Here is a 7,500-nt window from a genome sequence, read left to right on the forward strand (position 1 = left end):
GTCGGCAGAACCGCCGGAACAAACCCGGCTGAGCTACCCGGCTTACAAGTCTCAAAGTCGGTATGAGCAGACACGTCCACCCCCATTCCCTTTTGGACCACTTCCCACCGTTGGAAATGCACGAAAATCGGCCTGTACACGGGGGAGGCACCGGCCTCGAAGACGAGACCGTCGGCAGAACCGCCGGATCAAACCCGGCCGAGCTACCCGGGTTAGAAGCCTCAGAGTCGGGTTGAGCAGTCACGTCCACCCCCATTCCCTTTTGGACCACTTCCCACGGTTCGAAATGCACGAAAATCGGCCTGTACACGGGGGAGGGAGCCGCCTCGAAGACGAGACCGTCGGCAGAACCGCCGGTTCAAACCCGGCTGAGCTACCAGGCTCGGAAGCGCCAAAGTCGGGTTGAGCAGTCACATTCACTCCCATCCCCTTTTGGGCAACTTCCCACCGTTGCAAATGCATGAAAATCGGCCTGTACACGGGGGAGGGAGCCGCCTCGAAGACGAGACCGTCGGCAGAACCGCCGGATCAAACCCGGCTGAGCTACCAGGCTCGGAAGCGCCAAAGTCGGTATGAGCAGTCACATTCACTCCCATCCCCTTTTGGGCCACTTCCCACGGTTCGAAATGCACGAAAATCGGACTGAACACGGGGGAGGCTCCCCCCTCCAAAACGAGACCATCGGCAGAATCGACGGGTCAAACCCGGCCGAGCTACCCGGGTTAGAAGCCTCAAAGTCGGGTTGAGCAGTCACGTCCACCCCCATCCCCTTTTGGACCACTTCCCACGGTTCGAAATGCACGAAAATCGGCCTGTACACGGGGGAGGCACCCGCCTCGAAGACGAGACCGTCGGCAGACCCGCCGGATCAAACCCGGCCGAGCTACACGGCTTACAAGTCTCAATGTCGGTATGAGCAGTCACGTCCACCCCTATTCCCTTTTGGACCACTTCCCACGGTACGAAATGCATGAAAATCGGCCTGTACACGGGGGAGGCACCCGCCTCGAAGACGAGACCGTCGGCAGAACCGCCGGGTCAAACCCGGCTGAGCTACCCGGCTCGGAAGCGCCAAAGTCGGGTTGAGCAGTCACATTCACTCCCATCGACTTTTGGGCAACTTCCCACGGTTCGAAATGCACAAAATTCGGCCTGAACACGGGGGACGCTCCCCCCTCGAAGGCGAGACCGTCGGCAGAACCGCCGGGTCAAACCCGGCTGAGCTACCCGGGTCGGAAGCGCCAAGGTCGGTATGAGCAGTCACATTCACTCCCATCCCCTTTTGGACCGCTTCCCACGGTTTGAAATGCACGAAAATCGGCCTGTACACGGGGGAGGCTCCGCCCTCGAAGGCGAGACCGACGGCAGAACCGCCGGGTCAAACCCGGCCGGGCTACCCGGGTTAGAAGCCTCAGAGTCGGGTTGAGCAGTCACATTCACCCCCATCCCCTTTTGAACCTCTTCCCACCGTTGGAAATGCACGAAAATCGGCCTGTACACGGGGGAGGCGCCCCTCTCGAAGGCGAGACCGACGGCAGAACCGCCGGGTCAAACCCGGCCGAGCTACCCGGGTTAGAAGCCTCAGAGTCGGGTTGAGCAGTCACATTCACCCCCATTCCCTTTTGGACCACTTCCCACGGTACGAAATGCATGAAAATCGGCCTGTACACGGGGGAGGCACCCGCCTCGAAGACGAGACCGTCGGCAGAACCGCCGGGTCAAACCCGGCTGAGCTACCCGGGTCGGAAGCGCCAAGGTCGGTATGAGCAGTCACATTCACTCCCATCCCCTTTTGGACCGCTTCCCACGGTTTGAAATGCACGAAAATCGGCCTGTACACGGGGGAGGCTCCGCCCTCGAAGGCGAGACCGACGGCAGAACCGCCGGGTCAAACCCGGCCGGGCTACCCGGGTTAGAAGCCTCAGAGTCGGGTTGAGCAGTCACATTCACCCCCATCCCCTTTTGAACCTCTTCCCACCGTTGGAAATGCACGAAAATCGGCCTGTACACGGGGGAGGCCCCCCTCTCGAAGACGAGACCGTCGGCAGACCCGCCGGATCAAACCCGGCCGAGCTACACGGCTTACAAGTCTCGATGTCGGTATGAGCAGTCACGTCCACCCCCATTCCCTTTTGGACCACTTCCCACGGTACGAAATGCATGAAAATCGGCCTGTACACGGGGGAGGCACCCGCCTCGAAGACGAGACCGTCGGCAGAACCGCCGGGTCAAACCCGGCTGAGCTACCCGGCTCGGAAGCGCCAAAGTCGGGTTGAGCAGTCACATTCACTCCCATCCCCTTTTGGGCCACTTCCCACGGTTCGAAATGCATGAAAATCGGCCTGTACACGGGGGACGCTCCCCCCTCGAAGGCGAGGCCGTCGGCAGAACCGCCGGGTCAAACCCGGCTGAGCTACCCGGGTTAGATGCCTCAAAGTCGGGTTGAGCAGTCACATTCACCCCCATCCCCTTTCGGCCCCCTTCCCACGGTTGGAAATGCATGAAAATCGGCCTGTACACGGTGGGCGCTCCCCCCTCGAAGGTGAGACCTTCGGCAGAACCGCCGGGTCAAATCCTGCCGAGCTACCCGCGTTAGAGGTCTCAATGTCGGCTTCAGCAGTCACATTCAATCCCATTCCCGTTTGGACCTCTTCCCGCCGATGGAAATGCACAAAATTCGGCCTGAACACGCGGGACGCTCCCCCCTCGAAGGCGAGACCGTCGCCAGAACCGCCGGGTCAAATCCGGCTGAGCTACCCGCGTTACAGGTCTCAAAGTCGGGTTGAGCAGTCACGTTCACCCCCATCCCCTTTCGGACCCCTTCCCACGGTTGGAAATGCATGAAAATCGGCCTGTACACGGTGGGCGCTCCCCCCTCGAAGGTGAGACCTTCGGCAGAACCGCCGGGTCAAATCCGGCCGAGCTACCCGCGTTAGAGGTCTCAATGTCGGCTTCAGCAGTCACATTCAATCCCATTCCCGTTTGGACCTCTTCCCGCCGATGGAAATGCACAAAATTCGGCCTGAACACGCGGGAGGCTCCCCCCTCGAAGGTGAGACCTTCGGCAGAACCGCCGGGTCAAATCCGGCCGAGCTACCCGCGTTAGAGGTCTCAATGTCGGCTTCAGCAGTCACATTCAATCCCATTCCCGTTTGGACCTCTTCCCGCCGATGGAAATGCACAAAATTCGGCCTGAACACGCGGGACGCTCCCCCCTCGAAGGCGAGACCGTCGCCAGAACCGCCGGGTCAAATCCGGCCGAGCTACCCGCGTTAGAGGTCTCAATGTCGGCTTCAGCAGTCACATTCAATCCCATTCCCTTTTGGAACACTTCCCGCCGTTAACAATGCACGATATTCGGCCTGAACACGCGGGACGCTCCCCCCTCGAAGGTGAGACCTTCGGCAGAACCGCCGGGTCAAATCCTGCCGAGCTACCCGCGTTAGAGGTCTCAATGTCGGCTTCAGCAGTCACATTCAATCCCATTCCCGTTTGGACCTCTTCCCGCCGATGGAAATGCACAAAATTCGGCCTGAACACGCGGGGCGCTCCCCCCTCGAAGGCGAGACCGTCGCCAGAACCGCCGGGTCAAATCCGGCTGAGCTACCCGCGTTACAGGTCTCAAAGTCGGCTTCAGCAGTCACATTCAATCCCATTCCCTTTTGGAACACTTCCCGCCGTTAACAATGCACGATATTCGGACTGAACACGGGGGCCGGTCCGCCCTCGAAGTCAACACCGTCCGCAGAACCGCCGGGGCAAATCCGGCTGAGCTACCCCGCCCCCGAACACTCAAAGTCCCTCTGAAGCCTTGCATTCGCCTCCTTGGAAAATTGACGTCAAACATTACCAAAATCGGGGGCACGAGCACTAAAGCTAAGTCTCACCCTTTCCCTATCCCTAACCAGGAACCGAACGCCCACCCTCAGCCTCACACCAACGCCGGTGCCACTCCAGACAGACACACCCTTCAAAACCACACCCATCCGGCCATGCAACTCAAAAAGGGTCCAAATTCAGAAACACCCCCTTCAAAAGGCACTCCATCCTCGGCCACACCACCGGGACATGCTCCCCTCGGCGATAATTAAGCCCCCACCACTATTTGAAGCCAACCGCAGCCGCAACTCGAACGGAGAAATCAGTAACCAATTCAAAAATGCGCTTGGTTACTGATTTCTACTGAGCCGAAAAAATTCTAAGTGTCGGTGGTTACTGATTTATACCAACCCGAAAATATTCTAAGTGTCGGTGGTTACTGATTTATACCAACCCGAAAAAATTCTAAGTGTCAGTGGTTACTGATTTATACCAACTCGAAAAAATTCTAAGTGTCAGTGGTTACTGATTTATACCAACCCGAAAATATTCTAAGTGTCAGTGGTTACTGATTTGTACCGACCCGAAAATATTCTAAGTGTCAGTGGTTACTGATTTATACCAACCCGAAAAAATTCTAAGTGTCAGTGGTTACTGATTTATACCAAGTCGAAAAAATTCTAAGTGTCAGTGGTTACTGATTTATACCAACCCGAAAATATTCTAAGTGTCAGTGGTTACTGATTTATACCAACTCGAAAAAATTCTAAGTGTCAGTGGTTACTGATTTATACCGACCCGAAAAAATTCTAAGTGTCAGTGGTTACTGATTTATACCAACTCGAAAATATTCTAAGTGTCGGTGGTTACTGATTTATACCAACCCGAAAAAATTCTAAGTGTCAGTGGTTACTGATTTATACCAACTCGAAAAAATTCTAAGTGTCGGTGGTTACTGATTTATACCAACTCGAAAATATTCTAAGTGTCGGTGGTTACTGATTTATACCAACCCGAAAATATTCTAAGTGTCAGTGGTTACTGATTTATACCAACTCGAAAAAATTCTAAGTGTCAGTGGTTACTGATTTATACCAACTCGAAAATATTCTAAGTGTCGGTGGTTACTGATTTATACCAACCCGAAAATATTCTAAGTGTCAGTGGTTACTGATTTGTACCGACCCGAAAAAATTCTAAGTGTCAGTGGTTACTGATTTATACCAACCCGAAAATATTCTAAGTGTCGGTGGTTACTGATTTATACCAACCCGAAAATATTCTAAGTGTCAGTGGTTACTGATTTATACCAACTCGAAAAAATTCTAAGTGTCAGTGGTTACTGATTTATACCAACTCGAAAATATTCTAAGTGTCAGTGGTTACTGATTTGTACCAACCCGAAAATATTCTAAGTGTCGGTGGTTACTGATTTATACCAACCCGAAAATATTCTAAGTGTCAGTGGTTACTGATTTATACCAACTCGAAAATATTCTAAGTGTCGGTGGTTACTGATTTATACCAACCCGAAAATATTCTAAGTGTCAGTGGTTACTGATTTATACCAAGTCGAAAATATTCTAAGTGTCAGTGGTTACTGATTTATACCAACTCGAAAAAATTCTAAGTGTCAGTGGTTACTGATTTATACCAACTCGAAAATATTCTAAGTGTCGGTGGTTACTGATTTATACCAACCCGAAAATATTCTAAGTGTCAGTGGTTACTGATTTATACCAACTCGAAAAAATTCTAAGTGTCAGTGGTTACTGATTTATACCAACTCGAAAATATTCTAAGTGTCGGTGGTTACTGATTTATACCAACCCGAAAATATTCTAAGTGTCAGTGGTTACTGATTTGTACCGACCCGAAAAAATTCTAAGTGTCAGTGGTTACTGATTTATACCAACCCGAAAATATTCTAAGTGTCGGTGGTTACTGATTTATACCAACCCGAAAATATTCTAAGTGTCAGTGGTTACTGATTTATACCAACTCGAAAAAATTCTAAGTGTCAGTGGTTACTGATTTATACCAACTCGAAAATATTCTAAGTGTCAGTGGTTACTGATTTGTACCAACCCGAAAATATTCTAAGTGTCGGTGGTTACTGATTTATACCAACCCGAAAATATTCTAAGTGTCAGTGGTTACTGATTTATACCAACTCGAAAAAATTCTAAGTGTCAGTGGTTACTGATTTATACCAACTCGAAAATATTCTAAGTGTCGGTGGTTACTGATTTATACCAACCCGAAAATATTCTAAGTGTCAGTGGTTACTGATTTATACCAACTCGAAAATATTCTAAGTGTCGGTGGTTACTGATTTATACCAACCCGAAAATATTCTAAGTGTCAGTGGTTACTGATTTATACCAACTCGAAAAAATTCTAAGTGTCAGTGGTTACTGATTTATACCAACCCGAAAATATTCTAAGTGTCGGTGGTTACTGATTTATACCAACCCGAAAATATTCTAAGTGTCAGTGGTTACTGATTTATACCAACTCGAAAAAATTCTAAGTGTCAGTGGTTACTGATTTATACCAACTCGAAAATATTCTAAGTGTCGGTGGTTACTGATTTATACCAACCCGAAAATATTCTAAGTGTCAGTGGTTACTGATTTGTACCGACCCGAAAAAATTCTAAGTGTCAGTGGTTACTGATTTATACCAACCCGAAAATATTCTAAGTGTCGGTGGTTACTGATTTATACCAACCCGAAAATATTCTAAGTGTCAGTGGTTACTGATTTATACCAACTCGAAAAAATTCTAAGTGTCAGTGGTTACTGATTTATACCAACTCGAAAATATTCTAAGTGTCAGTGGTTACTGATTTGTACCAACCCGAAAATATTCTAAGTGTCGGTGGTTACTGATTTATACCAACCCGAAAATATTCTAAGTGTCAGTGGTTACTGATTTATACCAACTCGAAAATATTCTAAGTGTCGGTGGTTACTGATTTATACCAACCCGAAAATATTCTAAGTGTCAGTGGTTACTGATTTATACCAAGTCGAAAATATTCTAAGTGTCAGTGGTTACTGATTTATACCAACTCGAAAAAATTCTAAGTGTCAGTGGTTACTGATTTATACCAACTCGAAAATATTCTAAGTGTCGGTGGTTACTGATTTATACCAACCCGAAAATATTCTAAGTGTCAGTGGTTACTGATTTATACCAACTCGAAAAAATTCTAAGTGTCAGTGGTTACTGATTTATACCAACTCGAAAATATTCTAAGTGTCGGTGGTTACTGATTTATACCAACCCGAAAATATTCTAAGTGTCAGTGGTTACTGATTTGTACCGACCCGAAAAAATTCTAAGTGTCAGTGGTTACTGATTTATACCAACCCGAAAATATTCTAAGTGTCGGTGGTTACTGATTTATACCAACCCGAAAATATTCTAAGTGTCAGTGGTTACTGATTTATACCAACTCGAAAAAATTCTAAGTGTCAGTGGTTACTGATTTATACCAACTCGAAAATATTCTAAGTGTCAGTGGTTACTGATTTGTACCAACCCGAAAATATTCTAAGTGTCGGTGGTTACTGATTTATACCAACCCGAAAATATTCTAAGTGTCAGTGGTTACTGATTTATACCAACTCGAAAAAATTCTAAGTGTCAGTGGTTACTGATTTATACCAACTC

Source organism: Chiloscyllium punctatum, unplaced genomic scaffold (genome assembly GCF_047496795.1).
Source record: "Chiloscyllium punctatum isolate Juve2018m unplaced genomic scaffold, sChiPun1.3 scaffold_345, whole genome shotgun sequence".
Taxonomy (NCBI): domain Eukaryota; kingdom Metazoa; phylum Chordata; class Chondrichthyes; order Orectolobiformes; family Hemiscylliidae; genus Chiloscyllium; species Chiloscyllium punctatum.